Below are 25,263 nucleotides of genomic sequence, written 5' to 3' on the forward strand. Positions count from 1 at the left end.
AGTAGAGATCCAATGTACAATAGGTGCTATATGATAAATGATAAATAATAAATTATAATAAATGTGTATATAATGTGTGTGTATCTACAGTGGGTTGTGCTGAGTGATATTCTGTCCGGTGTGTGTTATGATCCTGATGGGTCAAGAGTTAAGGAGTCTGATTGTTTGTGGGAAGAAGCTGTTCTGGAGTCGGCTGGTGCGTGTTCTGATGCTGCGGTACCGTCTGCCTGATGGCAGCAGTGAGAGCAGCCCATGGCTCGGGTGGCTAGAGTCTCTGATGATCCTCTGAGCTCTCTTCACACACCGCCTGGCGTAAATGTCCTGGAGGGAGGGAAGCTCACCTCCGATGATGCAGCTGGCCGTGCGCACTACCCTTTGCAGGGCTTTGCGGCTGCGGGCGGTACTGTTGCCGTACCAGGTGGTGATGCAGCCAGTCAGCAGGCTCTCTATGGTGCTGCTGTAGAACCGTGTGAGGATGTGGCGGCTCATTCCAAACCTCCTCAGCCGTCGCAGGAAGAAAAGGCGCTGATGAGCCTTCTTCACAACGGCCTCGGAGTGGACGGACCATGAGAGTTCCTCTGTGATGTGGACACCGAGGAACTTGAAGCTGCTGACTCTCTCCACCGGTGCTCCATCGATGGTGATGGGGCGGTGTTCTCTCTCATTCCTCCTGAAGTCGACCACCAGCTCCTTGGTCTTGCTGACGTTGAGGGAGAGGTTGTGCTCCTGACACCACCGTGTCAGAGTGTGCACCTCCTCTCTGTAGGCCGTTTCATCATTGTCAGTGATGAGACCTACCACCGTCGTATCGTCAGCAAACTTGATGATGGTGTTGGAGCTGTGGGTTGCCACACAGTCATGTGTGTACAAAGAGTACAGGAGTGGGCTGAGAACACAGCCCTGAGGGGCTCCAGTGTTGAGAGTCAGTGGTGAGGAGATGTTACTGCCCATTCTGACCACCTGGCGTCTGTTTGACAGGAAGTCCAGGATCCAGCTGCATAACAGGCTGTTTAAGCCGAGAGCCCGGAGTTTCATGTCAAGTATGGAGGGCACAATGGTGTTGAATGCTGAGCTGTAGTCTACAAACAGCATTCTCACATATGTGTTCCTCTTTTCCAGGTGGGAGAGAGCAGTGTGAATAGTGGATGAAATGGCATCATCGGTGGAGCGGTTTTTGCGGTATGCAAACTGCAGTGGGTCCAATGAGGGGGGGAGAACAGAGCAGATGTGGTCTCTGACTAGTCTCTCAAAGCATTTGCTGATGATGGGGGTCAGAGCAACAGGACGCCAGTCGTTTAAGCAGGTGGTTTTTGCTTGCTTCGGTACAGGAACAATGGTGGACAGCCCCATTGACTCCCTGTGCAAATGTATTGATGAAGTTAAAAACTGGATGTGCTAAAACTTTCTTCAGTTAAACAAAGACAGAATTGAAATCACTACATTTGGAAATAAAGATGAAATTCTCAAGGTGAACGCATATCTTGAGGCTAAAGTTCTAAAAACAAAAAAATCACGTCAGGAATCTTGGTGTGATTTTGGAGTCAGACCTGAGTTTCAGTTGTTGTGTAAAAAATAACTAAATCAGCTTACTATCATCTGAAAAATAATCGCAAGGATTAGAAGCTTTGTATCCAGACAAGACTTAGAGAAACTCGTCCATGCTTTCATTACCAGCAGGGTGGAATATTGTAATGGTCTGCTCACCGGCCTTCCCAAAAAGACCATTAGACAGCTGCAGCTCATACAGAACGCTGCTGCCAGGATTCTGAGCAGAACCAGAAAATATGACCATATCACACTAGTCCTCAGGTCTTTGCACTGGCTTGCTGTAATGATATAGAAGCAGGAACTATAGAATGTTGTCTTTAACAGGATTAGAACCCCTGTCTCCTGGACTCCGAGCTGATGTTCTTCCTGAGTGAGCTAACTCAAGGTTGAGGATTTTGAGACCCAAGTGCAGAGGAATAACAAAAATATCAAGGAGACGAGCGGTATAAACTCAAAGTAGCTTTTACTTTGTAGAATGATAAAGAAACAAAGTACAAACAAAAAAACTAGCATCAAAGCTTTCAATGGTCACAAAAAGGGAAACAAAACAAGCACAATGGCTCACAGGCAGGTTGTGAGTGCGTTGTTTGTGTTTTGAGCTCCGTCAAATTGATTCATAATCCTTGATTTTCTTCTTAACACTCGCTTACAAACGAATACTTTCTATTATTTAGAGCGTGTGAACATATCTCCGATACGATTCTCTATAAAAAAAACAATCGGATTGCTTTGACATCGCTACTTATATCCGAACTTCCGCTACTAGCTGTAGCCCGCTAGCATTGCACGCGTGGTAACTTGTTTACACCCAGTAACCACTGAAACCTACAATTCGCCATCGTAGCACATCTGCTACAATGGCGAATAACTCGGATGTGTGTCTAATGTTACCTTTGAGTGCAGGTGAGGACACGTTCGAGCTGCATTCGGTGGAGTTGGAGTTGGAGTCGTTGAAGAAGCAGATTCGCGGCCTACTAGACAGACAAGCCGTGCTGAGAGAGCGACAAACAGCGCTTGAAACATCGCGCGCCGATGCTCTCAAGTCAGTGGATAGTAACCTTTTGACTCCGACCTCGTCTACTCCGCGTGTTTCTCTGCACAGGACCCAAGCACCCAGGACGCAATCATCATCCCTGGTTTCGTTTACTCCGGCACGACACAGCACCATGGACCCTGGGTGTTTCCACAGCGGAAGACGCGAGCCAGGACCAGAGCTAGGACCTCTCCGCCCCTCCCGGTCTTCGAGATCTCCAGCCGGAACCGCTTCTCCCCTCTTCGCGAGACGGAACGCGACGCTGTGGTCATCGGTACTTCCATCGTCCGGCATGTCCACACTACCTCAGGTAAAGGCAAGGTTATCACTCACTGCTTTCCTGGTGCTCGTGTTCTCGATGTCGCTGCGCAGGTTCCCGAGATCCTGAACGGTGACGAGCGCATCGGAGCTGTCGTGCTGCAAGCGGGAACGAACGACACCAGGCTGCGGCAGACGGAGGTTCTGAAGAAGGACTACAGGAGTCTGGTCGAGACGGTGTCCAGAACATCGCCTGAAGCAACGATCATCGTATCTGGACCGCTTCCCACGTACCGACTAGGACATGAAAAGTTCAGTAGATTATTTGCTCTAAATTAATGGTTAATGTCATGGTGTAATGAACAGAAGCTGCTCTTTGTAAATAATTGGAATCTGTTTTGGGAGCGACCTAGGCTCTTCCGTCCTGATGGCCTTCACCCCAGCAGAATCGGAGCGGCTCTTCTGTCGGACAACATCTCCAGGGCGTTGAACACAATATGACTAGTAAGTCAAAGTCCAAATCACAGTCTTTGCGGTCCTAACTTAATTGACATAAGTACCAATGTAGAACATTATATAGAAACTGTGTCTATTCCTCGTTTAGTGAGGTCAAACATTAAATCTACTGTAGGATCTAGGAAAAATCTAATTGTGATTAAACCAGAAAATCTAAATATTAGTGAACAAAAACAATTTCTAAAACTAGGTCTTCTAAACATTAGATCGCTCACACCTAAGGCGGTTATTGTAAATTAAATGGTCACAGATAATAGTTTCGATGTACTTTGCCTTACTGAAACCTGGCTTAAGCCAAATGATTATTTCGGTCTTAATGAGTCTACTCCACCAGGATACGGTTATAAGCATGAGCCCCGTCTGATTGGTTGTGGCGGGGGTGTTGCAACAATCTATAGAGATATTCTTAATGTTACCCAGAAAACAGGTCACAGGTTTAATTCATTTGAAGTACTAGTGCTAAGTGTTACGCTCTTAGATGTAAGAAAGAAATCCGTATTATCTCTAGCCTTGGCTACTGTATATAGACCTCCAGGGCCCTATGCTGATTTCCTAAAAGAGTTTGCAGACTTTCTCTCAGATCTATTGGTCAACGTCGATAAAGCATTAATTGTTGGAGATTTTAACATACACGTAGATAACACAAATGATGCGCTAGGGGCTGCGTTTACAGATCTATTAAATTCCTTTGGGGTCAAGCAAAACGTCACTGGTCCCACTCATCGTCTTAATCACACACTAGATTTAATTATATCACATGGAACCAACCCAACTGATATAGATATTATACCGCAAAATGATGATTTCACTGACCATTACATGGTAACTTGCATACTGCGTACTCCTGTAATCTGTCATGTTGCGCCACGTTATCGGCCAGGCAGAACAATCCTTCCAACCACTATAGATAGATTCTCAAATACCTTACCTGATCTGTCTCAGCTGCTAAGTGAACCCAAACAAACAGATGAACTAGAGGAAATGACTAGCAGTATGAGCACCATTTTCTTTAGTACATTAGAAATTGTTGCACCAATTAGATTAAAAAAGGTTTGAGAGAAAACTAAAGCACCATGGTACAACAGTGCTACACATGTTATCAAGAGAGAAACTGTCTTATTAACTAATTAATAACTGTCTTATTATTCAACCGCAATTATCGCCCCTCAAGAACTACTACACCGCTTTACAACTATAGGACAGGAAGAGCTAAATAAACGTATCATTGCATCTAAACCAACAACATGTTTATTAGATCCAATACCCACTAAACTACTGAAAGAGTTGTTACCTGTAGTGGAAGAGCCTCTTCTCAATATTATTAACTCGTCTTTATCTTTAGGCCATGTTCCAAGAATATTCAAGTTGGCAGTCATAAAACCTCTCATTAAGAAGCCACAATTAGATCATAATAACATAGCAAATTACAGACCAATTTCAAATCTTCTATTCAGGTCTAAAATACTAGAAAAAGTTGTGTCCGCTCAATTGTGCTCTTTCTTGAAAGAAAATGATATCTATGAAAAATTTCAATCAGGATTCAGGCCGCATCACAGCACAGAAACCGCGCTCGTTAAAATTACAAATGATTTACTTCTAGCTTCTGACCAAGGCTGTATCTCAATACTAGTTCTACTCGATCTTAGTGCTGCGTTCGATACTATAGATCATAAAATACTATTAGATCGACTTCAAAATTACACTGGTGTTCAGGGACAGGCATTAAACTGGTTTAGATCGTACTTATCAGACCGCTACCATTTTGTCTGTCTAAATGGGGAAAAATCAAAGATAACGTCAGTAGACTATGGGGTGCCGCAAGGATCCGTGCTAGGCCCTCTGCTATTCTCTATATATATGCTGCCACTTGGTAATATTATAAGAAAACATGGAATAAATTTCCACTGTTATGCTGATGTCACGACCAGATGAAAACGCTAAATTATCTAAACTGACAGCGTGTGTTGAAGATATTAAATACTGGATGACGTGTAATTTTCTGCTATTTCAGATAAAACGGAGGTATTACTTATTGGTCCAAAAAACTGCCCACAAAACCTCTCACAATACAACTTTAACTTGGAAGGATGTCCTGTCACTTTATCCACTACAGTAAAAGACCTGGGTGTTATATTAGACCGCAACTTGTCTTTCGAAAATCATATTTCATATGTTACAAGAACGGCATTTTTCAAGAAACATTGCTAAGCTACGTAACATGCTATCTATTTCTGATGCAGAAAAGTTAGTTCATGCATTCATGACCTCGAGACTAGATTACTGTAATGCTTTATTAGCTGGTTGTCCTGCATCATCAATAAACAAGCTACAGTTAGTCCAAAACTCAGCTGCTAGAGTTCTTACTAGGTCAAGAAAATATGATCATATAACACCAATTTTATCATCTCTACACTACTTACCTATTAAGTTCCGTATCAATTACAAAGTATTGCTACTATAAAGCCCTGAATGGTTTAGCTCCAGTATATTTAACGGATCTTCTATCGCCCTACAATCCATCGCGCTCATTAAGATCACTAAACTCGAGGCTTCTGGTCATTCCTAGGATATCTAAGTCCACTAAAGGAGGGAGGGCATTTTCACATTTAGCTCCTAAACTCTGGAATAGTCTTCCTGATATTGTTCGAGGTTCAGAATCGCTGTCCCAGTTTAAAACTAGATTAAAGACGCATTTCTTTAGCCAAGCATTCACATTATAATTACCTTTTACACTACAGTTAAATCGGATCAAAAGCATTAATATTCTGAACAGCAGCTATGCTAATTATTTCCCATCTGCTTTTCTGTTGTTATCTCGGGACACTAATCCAGCCTCTCATGGAGACTTCAGATTCCCCGACACCTGTGATGAGACGACTCAACGCCAGCGTTGTTATGGCCTAAAATAATACATGATTGATAAACTTATTCTAACATTTTTCTGTAACATTCTCTTTCTAACATTTTTCAATGTACATTTATGAAATGCACTTTCTGTAAAGCTGCTTTGAAACAATGTGTATTGTGAAAAGCGCTATACAAATAAATTTGAATTGAATTTAATTGAATTGAACTGAACAAAAGACTCACGGAATGCACTGGGATACACAGGTAGGTAGGCAGGCTCAAGACTGAACAAAAAACAATGACTGAAGGCAAACTTAAATAGGGCCCAACACAGGTGAGTATCAGCAACACTGATTGTTAAGTACAACTAAGAGTCCTTGCCAATGGTTTCCCCCTGGCAACTGGGAGGAGGATTGCAGGCAAAAGACCTCCTGCGCCCCCTTGTGACTGGGAGCCATACCGCTGATCATGGCAGGAGTGTGACCCCTAGCGGTTGGAAGTAGTATTGCTGGGTGAAGTCTTACAGGAGCCCCCTCTTGATGAACGGCTCCTGACGTTCCTCTTAGTGCTGTTCGACTGTTGTCTGTGGAAGTCCCTGATGAGGTCCGGGTCCAGTATGTCTCTAGCTGGTACCCACGAGCGCTCTTCTGGACCATAGCCCTGCCAGTCGACCAAATACTGGACCCCTCCCCGTACATTATAATAATAATAATAATAATAATAAAAATTTATTTATAACGCGCCTTTCTAGACACTCAAGGTCGCCTTACAACAATAGTAAAAACACAATAGCACATAATTAAAATACTCAAGAATAACAAATAGAAACAACATATTAAAAAATAAAAAATAATAATAATAAATAAAATAAAATAAGATTATATTGATGACAGGACAGTGCAGTTATGGTGGTAGTGAGTAGGCCAGTCTGAACAAATGTGTTTTGAGTTTGGATATGAAATGTGGCAATGTGTCTGTGTTGCGGAGGTCAGCGGGGAGAGAGTTCCAAAGCTGGGGAGCAGAGTGGCTGAAGGCTCTACTCCCCATGGTGACAAGACGGGCAGGAGGGACTGAGAGCCGCAGAGAGGAGGAGGAGCGGAGGGAGCGGGCGGGTGTAGAGATGTGGAGGAGCTCAGAGAGATATGGAGGGGCAAGGTTGTGTATGCCTTTAAATGTGAGGAGCAATATTTTATAATTGATGCGATATGTGATGGGGAGCCAGTGGAGCTGTTGCAAAACGGGTGTGATGTGATTGGTGGAGGGGGTACGTGTGATGATGCGGGCTGCTGAGTTCTGGACCAATTGAAGTTTATGGAGGGTTTTTTGAGGGAGACCAAACAAAAGGGAGTTGCAGTAATCCAGGCGTGAGGTGATGAGGCTGTGCACAAGGACGGCAGTAGAATGAGGGGTGAGGGAGGGGCGGAGGCGGTGGATGTTGCGAAGGTGAAAGTAGGCAGAGCGAATTACATTATTGATGTGGGAGGTAAAGGAGAGTGTGCTGTCGAGGATGACACCCAGACTCTTTACCTGAGGGGAGGGGGTAATGGTAGAGTTTTCAAAAGTAATGGCGAAGTTATTCATTTTGTTTAAGGTGTTTTTGGTGCCTATTATGAGTAGTTCAGTTTTATCACTGTTCAGTTTAAGGAAGTTTGTGGTGAACCAGGATTTAATTTCAGAGAGGCAGTTGATTAGGGAGGAGGGTAAGAGTGAGGAATTTGGTTTGTTTGAGAGGTAGAGCTGGGTGTCATCAGCGTAGCAGTGAAAGTCAATGTGATGTTTCCGGAAAATGTGACCAAGGGGGAGAAGGTAGATGATGAACAGTAAGGGCCCTAGTACCGAGCCCTGAGGTACACCAGTGGTGACGGGGACAGGATGGGAGGTGAAGGATTTGAGCTGGATAAACTGAGTGCGTCCTGAGAGGTAGGAGTGGAACCAAGTGAGGGCTGTGTCTGTGATGCCGATAGAGGAGAGCCTGTGCAGAAGAATGGAGTGTGAGATGGTATCAAAAGCTGCAGTTAGATCCAGCAGAAGTAGGATGGAAAGTGAACCGGAGTCAGCAGAGAGGAGAAGGTCATTAGTTATTTTAAGGAGGGCAGTTTCAGTGCTATGGAGGGGTCTGAAGCCAGATTGGAATTTTTCATAGAGATTATTGGAAGATAAGTGAGTATGAATTTGAGCAGCGACTGTTTTTTCCAGAATTTTGGCAATGAAAGGAAGATTAGAAATAGGACGAAAGTTATTAAGATTGTTGGGGTCTGAACCAGGTTTTTTGAGTATTGGTGTGACAGCAGCAGTTTTGAGAGAGGAGGGAACAGATCCAGAAGAGAGGGAGGCGTGAATAATATTTGTGATGAGAGGGGACAGAGAAGGTAATGTGGCTTTGACGAGGACAGTTGGGGAGTGGGTCCATTTTGCAGGAGGAGGATTTAGATTTTTGAATTAGAGTTGAAATTTGGTTAACAGAGGGCAGGGAGAATGTGGAAAATGGATGGATAGAGGCAGATGGAATAGGGGTGTGTGAGTAAGGGGCAGAAGGGGGGGTGAGTTGCTGGTGAATGTGGTGAATTTTTGAATTGAAAAATGAGGCCAGTGTCTTACAAAAATCTGAGGAATAAAGGTGAGGGGGAAGTGAGTCAGGAGGCTTTGTAATTTTAGTAATGAGTGAGAAAAGAGCCTTGGAGTTACCTTGATTTGAATGTATTAAACCGGAGTAGTGTGTGGATTTGGCTTTGGAAATGCAGTCTCTGTAGTGGAGAGTGTGGTTTGAGTACATGTCCTTGTGCACAGTAAGTCCAGTTTTTCTGTATAATCTTTCCAGTTGTCGTCCTTTTGCTTTTAACTGTCTGAGTTCTGGAGTGAACCAGGGTGCAGAGTGAGTAAATGAGACAGATCTCGTTTTGAGTGGAGCAAGATTATTTAGGATGTTATGAAGGTGTGTATTGTAGTGTGAAAGTAATTGTTCCGGGGAATGAAGGTTGTCTATACAGGGAAGGTTATCAATGTGAAGTGATAAGTTGTCCAAGTCAATGTCCATAATTTTGCGAAAATTTATAGTGCGTAAAGGGTTGGATTTGGATAGTGACAGATTGACATTGAATGTGAGTAGTGAGTGATCAGAGAATGGGAGGTACTTTGCTTTACAGTCAGTAGGTGTAATGCCGGAGCAGCAGATGAGATCCAGAATATGTCCTTTTGTGTGTGTGGGAAAATTGACAAACTGCTGAATGCCAAAACTGTCCAAACAGGATGTAAAATCTTTAGTGAGAGTGTTATTGACAATGTCCATGTGAATATTGAAGTCCCCCAGGATTATTATGTTGGATGAGAGTGTAGATAAATGTGTGAGAAGTGTTGTGAAGTCAGTAATAAAATCCTTATTTAACTTTGGTGGTCGGTAGAGGATGGCCACAATAGTGGGAACAGATCCAGACAGTTCAAAAGCAGTGGCCTCGAATGAATGGTAGACATCTAGACGCACCGGCGCTGTCTTCCAGTTCTCGCGGTAAATTACCCCGGTGGAGTTGCGTCGTTGAGCGGTGTAAAATCCTTCGGCTGCTGCCACGTCTCCGTTAGACAGAGAAAGTCCAATTTATGGTCTGTCAGGAGATCTTGGACGAGTTGGCCCTTATTCGTGAGGGCACGGATGTTAAGAAGACCAAAGTTGACGGTGGTGGTGCTCTGACTGACAGCCGTAGCCGTCCTCGGGACACGGATCAGCACACTAGGATCAGCGCGTTGACCGGTGTTCTTCCGTGGGCGGCGAGATGCGGACCAGAAAGACTTGATGGGGTTGGAGTTGTCATATTGGAAATTCCGACGTGAGCCCCGGTGAGTACATCTCCGTCGGGGCACGTATAGGATGTCCGGTTGCTGGAGCAGTGCTGGCAATGGTGGATTATGAATCTTAAACTCAGTGGTAGGGTACTGGAACAGTGCAGCTGAAGGATGGTAGATTAAAGACAGTACGAACCAGAGTAACACAAGCCACGAATAGATATTCCACATAGTTGTCGCGGGTTTTAGCGGCAGGTAGGCTTGAATAATGTTGAGTAACGTACGTACAGCAGGTAAGCTAGTCGTAACTCATGCACACATAAACAGATGATAATCTGTATATGTCAGCAGGATGATGGATTCAAATAGATAGCCTACTCATAAACCACAAATACAGTATCCACAAACATATATATATTTCTTGGGGAAAGCTTAAAGAGCAGATCAGCGGCAGCCAAAAAAAAAAAAAACGCGCCAGCATGACATTGCGCATGTTCAATAATCTCTGCACGGAGTAAACACGTTGCCCCTGCACCATCCGAGGAACTGGAGGTAGTCTACCTACAGGAGACAAAGGAGAGTAGATGACAGGTTTGAGGCATGAGACATGGAATGTGGGGTGTATGCGCATGGACCTGGGCAATAGGAGTGGGTAAGAAACCGGGTTTATTTTCTTGAGAACTTTGAAAGGTCCAATGTATTTAGGACGAAGTTTCCGTGACTCGAGGCGCAATGGCAGATTCCTAGTTGAAAGCCACACTCTCTGTCCAGGATGGAATGATGGACCTATCCGTCTACGTCAATTGGCCTGTTTCTGTTGTTCCTGGGACGACTTTAACAGGGCTGCCCGAGCTCTCCGCCAGATCCCCCGGCACCTCTGGCCTAACTGGGCCGCTGCTGGAACCTGTGCTTGTACGTCCTGTTCAGAAAATAGAGAGGGAGGGAACCCAAACTGGCATTCAAATGGAGACATACCCAATGATGAGTGATGGAGAGTGTTATGGGCAAATTCCGCCCAGACCAGCTGGGAACTCCATGTGCTCGGGTTGTGCGAAATAAGACACCTGAGGGTCTTCTCAATCTCTTGGTTCACTCTCTCTGTCTGACCATTGGATTGGGGATGAAACCCTGAGGACAACCTGATGGTGGAACCGATTAGACGTCCAAAAGCCTTCCAGAATCTTTAGGTAAACTGGGAACCCTGATCAGAGACCATATCCTGAGGAAAACCATGAATTCTAAAGATATGTTGCATGAGAAGTTCTGCCGTCTGGCCTGCTGTAGGAATTTTAGAGGTGGGAATGAGATGACATGCCTTAGAAAATCTGTCGACTACTACAAGAATCACTGTGTTACCTTGAGAGTTGGGTAGGCCATTAACAAAATCCATGGATATGTGGGACCAAGGTCGTCTCGGGATAGGGAGGGGATGTAGTTTACCTTGAGGGAGGGCTCTAGGTTCCTTATTCTGGGCGCAAGTGGAACATGCAGCAACAAATCTCCGGATATCAGTCCCCATGTTGGGCCACCAGAACTTAGATTGGATCCGCTTCAGGGTTCGAAGGACTCCGGGATGTCCAGATTAAGGTGCGGCATGACCCCACTGCAGTACTTTGGACCTGATGGTGTTTGGCACAAAGAGGAGACCCGATGGGCCATTACCTGGGTCAGGTTGGCGATGTTGAGCCTTTCGTACTGCCGTCTCCAAGTCCCACTGGATGCCTGCCAGCACTCTGGACCTTGGTATGATGGGTTCCGACCTGTCCTTTTCTCCCTGTGACTCGAACTGCCTTGACAGAGCATCAGGCTTTATATTCTTGGAACCGGGTCTGTAAGAGAGGACAAAGTCGAAACGATTAAAGAAAAGGGCCCACCGAGCCTGGCGAGGATTCAACCTTTTGGCTCCCTGGATGTAGGTGAGGTTCTTGTGGTCTGTCCATATCAGAAATGGGTGTTTTGCCCCCACCAACCAGTGCCTCCATTCCTCCAATGCCATCTTAACCGCCAGCAGCTCCCGATACCCAATATCATAATTCTTCTCCGCTGCTGTCAGCCGACGTGAAAAGAAGGCACAAGGATGGAGTTTATTATCCCTAGTCACTCTCTGGGATAGAACGGCTCCCACACCAACATCTGATGCGTCCACCTCAACAATAAACGGTAACTCAGGATCTGGTAGAGTCAATGTGAGAGTTGAAGTAAATAGCCGTTTGAGTTGTTCAAATGACTGGTTAGCCTTCTCAGTCCACTGGAAGGGTGTGCCAGACTTCCTGGTGAGAGCTGTGAGAGGTTCTGCAATGGAACTGAAGCCTTGAATAAATCTCCTATAAAAGTTGGCAAAACCCAGGAAGCGTTGGACTTGTTTCAATGAATCAGGGCGGGGCCACTCCAGGACTGCACAAACCTTGCTGGGATCCATCTGCACACTGCCACATGAAAGGATGAAACCCAAGAAAGAGACAGTAGTGACATGAAACTCACTTTTCTCCAGCTTGACGAAGAGGTAGCAGACGAGATAGAACTTGCCGAACGTGTTGAATGTGGTCTTCGTAACTCTGGGAAAATATTAAGATATCATCGAGATAAACAAACACACATTGGTTCAACATCTCTCTCAGGACATCATTAATAAGGGCTTGGAAGACAGCCGGGGCATTAGCTAGCCCGAAGGGCATTACCTGATACTCGTAATGCCCAGTAGGGGTGTTGAAAGCCATCTTCCATTCATCCCCCTCCCGGATTCTCACCAGGTGGTACGCATTCCGGAGGTCCAACTTAGTGAAGATGGTAGTGCCCTGGAGGAGTTCGAAAGCTGTGGCCATCAGTGGCAGTGGATATCGATTCTTTACTGTGATGTTGTTTAGGCCACGATAGTCAATGCATGGCCGAAGACCTCCATCCTTTTTACCCACGAAAAAGAAGCCAGCCCCTGCAGGTGACGTGGAAGGCCGAATAAATCCATTCTCTAGTGCCTTCTGAATGTACTCATCCATTGCCGACCTCTCTGGAGCTGACAACGAGAAAAGTCTACCTCTTGGAGGGCAAGTTCCTGGCAGAAACTCAATGGCGCAATCATAGGGTCGGTGAGGAGGAAGAGTATCGGCCCGCGACTTACTAAACACATCCTGGAGATCAACATATTCCTGAGGAACTCGAGATAGGTCAGGAGAAGGAACAACCAGAGCAGGGGGTGTAAGTTTGACCTGAGGAACGGCTAGTACCTTAGTTCTTGGCATATTAGACTCATGCTGGATCCTGAGTTGTCGTTTAGGCCCCAAAATAGAATCAGGAGATGAACGAATTCCAGCAGTTGGACATGCACACCTCCATCTGGTGAAACGGCTAGTTGGCCAGTCAATCTGAGGATTGTGAGAAATTAGCCAAGGGTAACCAAGAATAACTGCGAACTCGGGTGTGTTAATGATAAAAAAAAAGTGATTCTTGATGAGAGTCTACTTCAACTGAAATGGGAATGGTACGGTGTGTTACCTGGCCAGACCCCAGAGGTCTGTTGTCTAAGGAGGTTATCGTGAGCCGATCCTGGAGAGTTATGAGTGGTACCTTCCAGCTCTTGGCCAGAGTACTGTCCATGAAATTGCCAGCAGCACCTGAGTCGATGAATGCAGAACTCGTGCCAACCATTACCCCAGGAGAAGTGAATCACCATCGAAAAGCCAGCTGAAGATCGGGGGTCAGTTATTTCTCTTGTCTCAGCCCCCCTCTCTCTGGACGAGAAATCTCTTTTCCCACAAGCTCAGGGCAATTTGTTCGAAAATGCCCCAGTTCTCCACAATACAGGCAGCGCCGCTCCCGCATACGTTTGTCCCGTTCAGATTGTGAGAAGCGGTTTTTGCCAAGCTGCATGGGTTCCTTTGTGCAAAGAGTTTGGAATGCAGGTTGAACTGGACTGACGTTGCTTTGGGCTGTGAGTCGGTCTGGTTTTTCAGACCTCCTATCCCTAATTTGGTTATCCACTCGGATGGCAACATCAATGAGAGAATCTAAGTTAGACGCAGGATCCCAGAAGACCAATTCATCTTTTAACTCCGGTGCAAGGGCCTGATGAAATGCTGCTTGAAGAGCCTGCTCATTCCAGCCACTCTCCACTGCCAGGGTACGGAACTCAATAGCCATTTCTGCTACACTGCGCGTTCCTTGAGTGATTTGAAGTAATCGTTGGTCATTTCCGACTCCTCCTCCTGGATGATGGAATACCCTCCTCATCTCTGCTAGGAATTGCTCAGAGTTAGAAGTAAATGGAGAACAACGTTCCAAGAGAGCTGTAGCCCATTCCAACGCTCTTCCAGTCAGTAAGGTGATGATATAAGCCGCTCGACTGCTGTCAGTAGGAAAACTACTGGGTTGAAGTTGGAAGGCAAGAGCGCACTGAGTGATAAAGCCCCGACAGCCCCTGGTATTTCCATCGTATTTCTCTCAGGAGGTGGAAGCCTGGGCTCGAGAAGAGGAACTGCCGGAATAGGTTGAAAAATTGGAGGTACCAGAGGTGGCGTGGGTAACTCAGAGACCTCCTGGGATGGAGGATTTTGAGGCAAAACTAGAAGGTTCAACCGCTGAAGAATCTCTGCGAGCATCTGTTCATGATGCTGAATAGCGGTTGCTTGATTGGTGAGCTCAGATAGTATTCTCTCCACATTTGATGAAGGGCCTTGACTCTATGCTGGGTCCATCGTTTGGTTCAGTCTTGCTGTAATGATACAGAAGCAGGAACTAAAGAATGTTGTCTTTAACAGGATTAGAACCCCGGTCTCCTGGACTCAGAGCTGATGTTCTTCCTGAGTGAGCTAACTCAAGGTTGAGGATTTTGAGACCCAAGTGCAGAGGAATAACAAAAATATCAAGGAGACGAGCGGTATAAACTCAAAGTAGCTTTTACTTTGTAGAATGATAAAGAAACAAAGTACAAACAAAAAAACTAGCTTCAAAGCTTTCAATGGTCACAAAAAGGAAAACAAAACAAGCAGAATGGCTCACAAAAGACTCACGGAATGCACTGGGATACACAGGTAGGTAGGCTCAAGACTGAACAAAAAACAATGACTGAAGGCAAACTTAAATAGGGCCCAACACAGGTGAGTATCATCAACACTGATTGTTAAGTACAACTGAGAGTCCTTGCCAATGGTTTCCCCCTGGCAACTGGGAGGAGGATTGCAGGCAAAAGACCTCCTGCACCCCCTTGTGACTGGGAGCCATACCGCTGATCATGGCAGGAGTGTGACCCCTAGCGGTTGGAAGTAGTATTGCTGGGTAAAGTCTTACACTTCCAGTTACATTTAGGATAGATTTTAAAGTATTATGACTTGTTTATAAATCACTCAATGACCTAGGACCTCAATACATTGCAGATATGCGGATTAAATACAAACCCAACAGATCACTCAGATCATCAGAATCAAGCCAGTTAGAAATGCCAAGGGTTCACTCAAAGCAAGGAGAGTCTGCGTTTAGCTATTATGCCAGCCGCAGCTGGAACCAGCTTCCTGAACAGATCAGATGTGCTCCAACATTAGCCACATTGAACATTTTCTAGTGACTGATCACATCTAAATTTTTCAGTTGGCCAAATTGAATTTCTGTGAATTGATGCAATTTAATTAACAGAAATTCAATTTGGCCAACTAAAACATTTAGATGTTATCAGTCACTAGAACATTTTCAATTGGAGACCTGATTTATTTTTTTACAGTGTAGGATTATTATAATTTATCTTCAATGCTGGATCATTTGTAGTGAGGTTTTCAAATTTGTGTTCATTGTTGTGTTCCTGTTATAGTCAAGTCAGCTTCATATACAGCATTTTATACAATACAGATGGTTTCAGAGCGGCTTCACAGTAGGCTAATGAACAGGAAAATAACACAATTAGTAATGGAATTGCAAAAATCAGTTGTAAAATCAGCTCTAAAAAACATTCATGAGTTCACATGTTTATATAATCTTTGTATTGTATAGGAAAAAACACTTGCTGTCCTTGGTGGAGGGCTTGACCTCGAGACTTGTCCAACCCCGACCTGACAGGAACCCAAGCCGCCGCACCAGAGATCAGAGCCGGCCCACGTCTGAGCAAGAACATGAGAGACTGAAGACTGGAAAGAAGTCATCAAGTCATCTCAGCCACATTTGCTTTGTTTTTAAAGTATTTTTTTGCTTTGTTTTTAAAAGTCAAGACAACTCATCTTTATTTATATAGTGTTTTATTTATGACCTGTATGATCTGTATATATGACCCCTTTGAATAAAAGTATAATTTGTTTGTTGAATGCACAGCCTTGCAAAGTACTACTTCTTTTGACTTGTACACTTACACAGGCGTTTGACACATGCACAGTTTTGAGCAATCTCTCGCCACGAGTTACAACCCATGTAAATATCTTCGTATTCTTCTTTAATGCTAGAGTTGTATAAATGAGGGAGCGTACTCCTAACCTCTTTGCACAATCTCTCGTCTGTTTAGGCCTCCATTGTCACTGTATCTTGCAAGCGTTCCGGTCTGTTCTGTTTATGCAGTTTTTCTTCGACTACCTTGTGAATCAACTCACCCAGGGCACGGTTGCCACATTGTGGATAAACTAATTACTAATAAAATTTGTGTCATGCGCACTGCACGCTGACCTTCCTGTATACATTGGCCTTAAGGCCGTGCGTCCAGCAAAACGTTTTTATCCAGCTGAAAATGCTAGGCGCTCTGCTGAAAATGTCTCGCCGTGAGCGCTTGAGAGCGCTTTGGCAGCACAGTGTTTTTTTCAGTTGAGACTCTTTGCTTGTTATGATACGGAATATCCGTGGAAGTGTTACTAGTATCTCATTTCACAGATAGTTTGTTTCTGTATTGATTCTATATAAAAATGCTGATACAATGTAAAGCATTTGCTCAGGCTCTTGTTTTTTTTTAATTATTTTGTTCTGTTATTATACTGCTTTTATCTGTTGACGTTGTACACACAGAATGTGGCGGTTGGTCTCTGTTTTATTTGTCCCACCCCTCCTCCACTGTGATTGGGCGGCTGGGTGAAAAGTGACAGTGATGAGCGCTGAATTTTGCTCAAAGTTGAACATTCTTCAACTCTCGGCGACCAGTAAAAAACGCTGAACGCTCAGTCCTTGAGTGTGAAATACTCGCTCAGCGCCTCGTTGCACTCACGGCGTTCTAAAAACCCGGGGCTCCCATTGAAAACAATTGAATACACCAGCCAGCTGCGTGAAAAAAAAACGCTTTGGTGGACACACGGCCTTAGAATGATTTAGGTCAAAGTTTCCCAAAAACAAATAAAAAGTTCTGTTCTGAAACTCTAGATGGGGCAGGCTGATAGTTCCTTAAAGGTGCAGTAAGGGTATATTCCATAGACTGTAAAAAAAATATGGACGTAGTGTCTGTGACGTCACCCATAGGATTCTGAAGAGCAGTTTTGAAGCGTAAAGTAGGGTCGAGTTGGCCGTTGCCATCTTGGCAACGCATCACAGCACGTCACTCCTCGATAACAGAAAATGGGAGGCGGGACGTGGCCGGAGCAGAGGTGACTTGATGACTAACAGACAGCAGACAATCATCCTGTCACTCAAAGTGGCCACGCCCTTAATTATGCAGAACTTTAAGGCTTTATATAATGTAAACGAATGAGTTATAAAAAAATTCACCCCCCTCACAGTTGTGATGAAGGGCAAAATTAGCTATATATACCAAAACCACAATTTGTACCAGGCTGTAAACATGTTTTTTCTGTAAAGTTGGGCATTTTAACATTGGGCTCAATGAGATTCTGCTCACTTCTGGAGCATGTCCCTAGCGGCCAGTTGATGAATTGCAGGTTAAGTCACTTCCGTATTGGCTTCAAGAGATACTGGGGGAGGTTGCCACTTGGTATGTTCTGAGAAACGCTGTTGAAAGTGGATCGGACCGAGCACTAAAACACACTTGTAGCCAACTAGCAGTGAGGTGCGTGTCCACTCATGAGGACCCAGTCAACACGTGAGATCATACGATGATCACAGTGACATCACACAATCCTCATACTGTGATCCTCAGCATGTGTGTAAAGCGTGAGCTCAAGGTGAGTTCATCTGATCCTCATACTGTGATCCTCAGCATGTGTGTAAAGCGTGAGCTCAAGGTGAGTTCATCTGATCCTCACACTGTGATCCTCAGCATGTGTGTAAAGCGTGAGCTCAAGGTGAGTTCATCTGATCCTCATACTGTGATCCTCAGCATGTGTGTAAAGCGTGAGCTCAAGGTGAGTTCATCTGATCCTCATACTGTGATCCTCAGCATGTGTGTAAAGCGTGAGCTCAAGGTGAGTTCATCTGATCCTCATACTGTGATCCTCAGCATGTGTGTAAAGCATGAGCTCAAGGTGAGATCATCTGATCCTCAAACCATGCACGGCGCCAGAATTTTTTCTCTACCGGTGCTAAGGGGGGGCTAGACCAATATGTGGGGGTGCTAAGAAAATAATCAGTATTCATGACGTCATAGTTAATTCATAAAGAAATTGTTGTTTTCTTTTCTTTTTTTTAAATAAAAGCAGCTATGGTACACACCACATTCATCAGAAGCGTAGTTTAAAATTATATTTGGTCAAAGAATAGGCATAATCAACAAAATAGATTTTTTAGGTGACCACAAGACAGACAAAAACCTTTTACATGCAAAGGTGAAAGACCATTGGCAGATAGTTTAGCTTGTTTTAAGCAAAAACAACATTTTGAAAAGAAGAAAAAATATATTTTGTCATTTTACTTATCTAGTAAATGCATCTTGATTTAAGAATGTTTAGATATTTAGATCAGAAAAAAGACAAAAATACTAAGTAAGAAGAACATTTTTTGCAGTGCGATTGCGTTTAGATGAATAGCCTATATAAGAAATGTAGGCTATTAAAAACAGAAAGGCATAGCCTATTGTTTCAGTCTTAAAGGCCGCGGAAACAGGCAGGTTTCGTTAAGCATGTCAATCCATTCCCGACATTCTTGGTTGGTTTGCTTCTTTATTGATTCAAGTAAAGATACAATTTAAACAAAACGAAATTCACTTAAAAAAATGGCTTTCTGCATAACAAAACGTAATGAAGTCAAAATCATGTCTGATCCATGTCCCCCGAAATATTGGGATTCTTAGTCTTATGATGTAGTGATCTTGCTCAAGCTGTTCACTTTTGTAACATAGATGAAATAATATATATTTTTTAATATAGTAGAGCCCTGCACGGGCCTCAAAACTAAGCCCTAGCCCGGCCCGTGTCCGACAGCTCATCAAAATTATCAGCCAGGGGTGCGTTTCCCGAAAGCATCGTTGGCCAACTATGGTCGCAAGTTCCGTCGTTATCAGCATAGTTCAACGATTTGGTGTTTCCCGAAACCATCGTTCCAACGAACGTTCGCAAACTGCATCGCAAACTTGTGTGGTTGGAACGACAGCTCTTGACCTGTGGTTAGAAGTAAAGTTCCTTGTTAGTTTGTCGTATCGACGTCATTGATTTCGCAGCAGCTGGGATGTGTTCTATTCAGAGCTATCGACCCTATAGCCTATTTCTTTCGAAGGTTTTACCATCTACTTTAAGTAATTTGGATGACTTAAAGTCGAGGTGCCTAGGTTTTACACAATTTGCTTTCTTCATTACAAATTATTTGAAACGATATAATAGCGTGACGATAGCAATTATTCTCCCTTCGATGTGCCCTCCGAAAGGATAATTTATGCTGGTTGGGACGCAGTCTTGGTTTCGTTTGTGCGAAGAAAGGAGTGTGCAAGTGAGTAACTTTGTTAAATTCCCAAAGACAAATAGTCATATAACAATATTTTACAAAAAGGGGTTTACCCTTAAATATTTAATTGTATATGTAGGCTACTGTAGCATTACACATATACGCAACACATGCAGTGCTTAGCGCTAAGGAAACGTAGGCAGATTCAGATTGGTTTTATTCTGACATTTAAACATTTAACAAATGATGACATAAATCAACATAAAGTCTGAAAAGGAATAGGCAGAAGCATTTATTTTTTGGGTGATTTCTGCCCAGGATTTTTTTTATCAGCATTTGTTACACAATTTTTCAGCTTTGAAAATAGCAGTTTTTTTTTTTATTCTCCACCTCCAAAAGAACTGTAACTTCATTTTTTGAAAATTGTGGTTTTCGCGTCATTTTCATAGGTCATATGAACACATAGCTGAATGGCAAGGGGACTTAAATAGGTAGGCTAATGATCTTAAGCAAAATATGCAACAACAGGTGTACACAATAGTATAACAATCACAGTGATCATTGATCAACAGTAAAACCCATCATTTATTTTCATTTTAATTGTGCTGATCTATCAATATTCAATAAGTAATTAATAAATATGAAATTGTGAAATTAATAGTTATAGATTTTTGGGATCAGAGAAGACAACATTGTGTTTATATTTTATTGTGCAAAGAATGAATGTTGAGTTGTTAACGTAATTACTCCACATCGTCACTAAGAAAGCGCAGTCGAAAAGAGAAAAGAACCAAATTTACAGCAGGTGGCGATATGTGCTCATAGCACCAGTCCGCCATTAGATCGAAGAAGAAGAAGAAGAAGAACGTCATAACGACAGCTCCAACCAATGTGGTTCAAACCATGGTTTTGCGACACAGGTACCATGGTTTCGGGAAACAGTAGTGACTAGCTAGTTGATTTCTTTAAAGATGCATCGTACTATGGTAGTTAAACCAGCGAGTTGCATCGTTGTACGGGAAACGCACCCCTGACTGGATCCCGTGTTTTTTTTTATCCTCCCTATTACACATTAGTTGCAGCCATTAAAATAGTTCAGTTTTGTTTTTAATGTCAAAGTAGTTATATTTCGTTTTGTTTCTTTATTAAGTTAATTTAGAAAAATATTTGAAGCATTTTGTTGCTTGTTAAATTAAAGTTTTTGTTATTTAAAGTGACGACCAAGCGGCCAGCGGCCGACAGTGAGTTAACCCAACGCTTTAGCCTCTGAAATCAACACTTGACTTGTCTTGCTTATAAAATCCATATAAACACTTAAAGCATCGTTTAAACATTTAGCCTACTATCACCACCATCACAGTAAAAATAATTTTTGACAAGATGAGGCAGGCAGATCGCAACGGCGCGCAAACGAAACGGGCTACACAATCTAAACATAATTAAAAAAAACATGGTTGTCTTGCCTTACACCTCTCCGCGAAATGAATATAAATCCGATCTTCAATTCCCGTGCTATATGCACATTTAATGGAGTTCATGTCAACGAAAGCAACAGATATGAGCTGCATTTATTCATCAGCTCATTTCAACATCAAAGACTGCATTATGAGAACGAGCGACCTAAACACTGGTAAGAGCCTTTAGTCTCATTAGTTTTAATGAAGATGGTTGTGTTTTTGAACATCTCAGACTTAGCTTATTTTCAGTAGGCCTATCACTTGTGGCAGTTTGCTTGTTGGCTTGTTTTACTCATTTGCGGATGCGTGTTGCATATGCCGTCCTCTAAACACTGCGCGAGTCAGTCTTGACAGCTGCAGACTCGCGATATCATGGTCTCATGTTGTTTCCACCAGCGCAGCATATCTCATTGTTTCTTTTAATTATTGAATGTCTAAAATATAAAATTAAGGAGAAGCCTAAAAAGGCCCGAAGCCTTTTTTTTATAAAAAAGTCGGGGCCGTCGGGCTTGGGCAGAAATGCAGGGCTCTATAATATAGGCTAGCCTACTATTTAAACATAAATATGAAAATAAATAGGCTATACGTTTTCTTTAACCCTCTGGTCGACGAAAGCGGCGGCACATTCTGATGGATTTTTTTCCTCATGACAGCGGGAAAAACTCACTTTAGCCTACTGCATAATTTTTAACCGGGGCTAAACCGGGGCTATTCAAAATTCTGACGGGGCTTTAGCCCCCCCTAGCCCCGGTGTAGCGCCGTCACTGCCTCAAACTGTGATTCTCAGCATATGTGTAAAGCGTGAGCTCAAGGTGAGTTCATCTGATCCTCATACTGTGATCCTCAGCATGTGTGTAAAGCGTGAGCTCAAGGTGAGTTCATCTGATCCTCATACTGTGATTCTCAGCATGTGTGTAAAGCGTGAGCTCAAGGTGAGTTCATCTGATCCTCAAACTTTGATCCTCAGCATGTGTGTGTAAAGCGTGAGCTCAAGGTGAGTTCATCTGATCCTCATACTGTGATCCTCAGCATGTGTGTAAAGCGTGAGCTCAAGGTGAGTTCATCTGATCCTCAGACTGTGATCCTCAGCATGTGTGTAAAGCGTGAGCTCATTGTGAGTTCATCTGATCCTCATACTGTTATTCTCAGCATGTGTGTAAAGCGTGAGCTCAAGGTGAGTTCATCTGATCCTCAAACTGTGATCCTCAGCATGTGTGTAAAGCGTGAGCTCATTGTGAATGCTTCACACTCCGGTCCAGTTGGCGGTGGTAAATGCACCATCTAAGCTGGTCTTCCAACCACCATAAAACATGTAAAGAAGAAGAAAAAGTTGTGCATGGTATTGTTACACCGCAGAAATGGTGAGTGGCCTATTTACATACTTTTAGATTTTAGAAAAAAAAAAAATTCTTCTGCATGATCTATCTTTAAAGATACTCTTCAGAGAAGTGGGAAAAAAGATGAGGATGATCCCAAGCCCACAAGCTCTGATGTCTCAGGTGATTTAAACATATACACACATATACAAAAGATAAATGAATGTATTAATGGTGTGTATAATGTGTTACTATGCAGAGTTTTTTACACTTTATATTGCCAAAACCCACCATATATGATGAACCTTTAGCGAAGGAGTAATGTTGGACATGTAAACCTGAAGATAAACATTTTTAGTTCAAATTTATTAGTTTTATAGAAGCTTTACAAAGAATTCTGTTTTACAAAGAAAAACAAATCCCATACTACAGATAAAAAAAACAAATATAAACACTTAAATGTCTCTATCAAGAACTTAAAAATGTGACTGTAACAATGTTTGAATATATTAATATTAATGTTTTTTATGAATTTTATGAAGACCCTTACAACCTTCTGGAGGCCTGTTGTGGGTCCCCTGACCCCGGTTAGAAAACCCATGCATTCATGTATTGATGTACATTAAGCCACTTACTTCTATATCTTCCTCTCAGAATTTCATGATCTTCAACAACATCACATGACTTATAAAGAAATTACAGTGCAAACCAGGATACCAGGTGTGTATACATTGTTTATTCATTGTGTATACAAGGTTTGTTATGGGAAAAGATTAGGTGATCATACTAATTTTAATGTGATAAACAGATGATGTGCATTTAAAGAAGTCAAGAAATGCAATGAAGCGAGTTGGTCTGAAGACAAAGAATGTTCAGCTGGCCATAACTCCCAGATACCATGGTAAGCTTGTGTTTTAACTTATCTAAGGAACTCAGCAGAATCAGCTTTATAATTTTATTTGCAGATTTTGAATGTCTTATGTCTTTTGTTGAAAGTAGTCAAGAGTCCACTTATTCAGAAAGCTCTGTGTGTCAAAAAATCTGGTGAGTATGAAACACTTTTTCTCTTAAATTGAATCTGGTTAAGCTAATTTGATCATTCTAATTCACATTGTTCAGGTGGCTGTCTGGATGATAACAATGGAAGCCCTGATGACAGTTATTTAAACTCAAGCCAGCCCAACCCAGTATTCTAAGGTGAGACAATAGATATTCCCTTTAACACATGCAAACACATCACAAGGTACCTTATAAGATAATTTTGTGTCATGACTCTCACAGATACTCTTCAGGGAAATGTGGCAATGCATGAGGATGATCATCCCGAAAGCTCTGCTTCTTCAGGTGAGTTATAATTTAATATAATTTATTGTGTGTGTGTGTGTGTGTGTGTGTGTGTGTGTGTGTGTGTGTGTGTGTGTGTGTGTGTGTGTGTGTGTGTGTGTGTGTGTGTGTGTGTGTGTGTGTGTGTGTGTGTGTGTGTGTGTGTGTGTGTGTGTGTGTGTGTGTGTGTGTGTGCGCGTGCGCGTGTGTGTTTTTTTTTTTTTTTTACATTGTACCAAATGTCCCCACAATAAAAGTGAACCACCTACATGTGCATTGTGGATAAAACGATCAGGGAAAAAATGGTTTAATTGATGTAGAAAAATAAATATAGAAACAATATAACTGATTTAGATAAATGCAATTTCACTGACCTTATGTATGTAATTTTGATAACAGGAAAGGAACCAAAGGAAACAAAATGCAAAGTCACCATGGAGAAATTGTTTGGTATGTGATATATCAATTAGACATTATTTATTTATACAGACATAAAACATCCTTTGCTATATAACAATCTAACTTTACAATTTTTCAGATCTGAATACTAAGATACTCCAACAAATTCAAATGCTGGAACAGAGACAAGCTGTCATCATGAATGACTTGGCAAAAGTTAAGTCTGTTCTCATGAAGCGGGCAGAAGAAGATGCCCATGAGGAACTTTTTAAACAACAACAGTGCTCCAGCTTTGAAACGTTTGAAGCCTTCTGTCAGAGGCTTGAAGAAGACAAAAATTATCGAGAGCTTTATGTTAGTACTACTATATAAATTTAGCGTTTATTTTTACAACAAAGCCACAGTTTTATTTTTTTATTTTTTTGCAGCAGATACCATGTAAAAGAAATGTTGAAGCCTGGTATATTTTAATCATGACAATATTATGTATGTTTTTGTCAGGTACACTATCTCATCCATACTCACGGCAGCTCCAATATAGGTGAGATGGTGAGACAGGCTTTAAAAAGCATAGCGTCAGACAATGTTCTCTGTCTGTATAACAGAACGGGGAAAGATGGGAAGAAGGTGTTGCCACCTGTGCTCCTGACATGTTTGAAAAGTAAGTGTTTAAGTTTTGGTTTGTGCATCTGGATGCTGCTATAGAAATTGTAATGTTAACACCTTGCTCTTTGTGTTTTTAGAATGTGTCAGGTGTTTTCACAAACAAAATGAAATAGAGGTGAAGAAGCTAAAAGTAACCACCAGAACAACACCAGACGCGGAATGTATTCGCCAAGTAGACTTTTTTTGTCCAACGCCAACACCAGGCTGAAAAGGAAACCAAATAAAGGAAAAAGCTGACTTTTTGTTTGATTGTTTTTATTGATGGAAATAAAGAATGTGGGTGTAAAAGTTTGAGTTAACTGAATCATTTTAGATAACAGTGAACTAACACAATTATTGCATAGTGGTGTTATATGGTGATCTCACAGTATGAGCACACAGTGAGCACAGTATGAGCACACAGTGA

At 42.6% G+C, this 25,263-nt stretch overlaps 1 long non-coding RNA gene across 1 annotated transcript; it reads left to right on the forward strand.

Annotated features, from left to right (window-relative positions):
• Window positions 1–24,137: 24,137 nt before the first annotated feature.
• LOC307136591 lies at window positions 24,138–25,034 on the forward strand. The gene is made up of 3 exons (XR_013817806.1): window positions 24,138–24,242; window positions 24,331–24,852; window positions 24,935–25,034. It is a non-coding gene; the product is annotated as an uncharacterized lncRNA (long non-coding RNA).
• Window positions 25,035–25,263: the final 229 nt, after the last annotated feature.

Source organism: Gobio gobio, assembly GCF_949357685.1.
Source record: "Gobio gobio genome assembly, chromosome: 13".
Lineage (NCBI taxonomy): Eukaryota > Metazoa > Chordata > Actinopteri > Cypriniformes > Gobionidae > Gobio > Gobio gobio.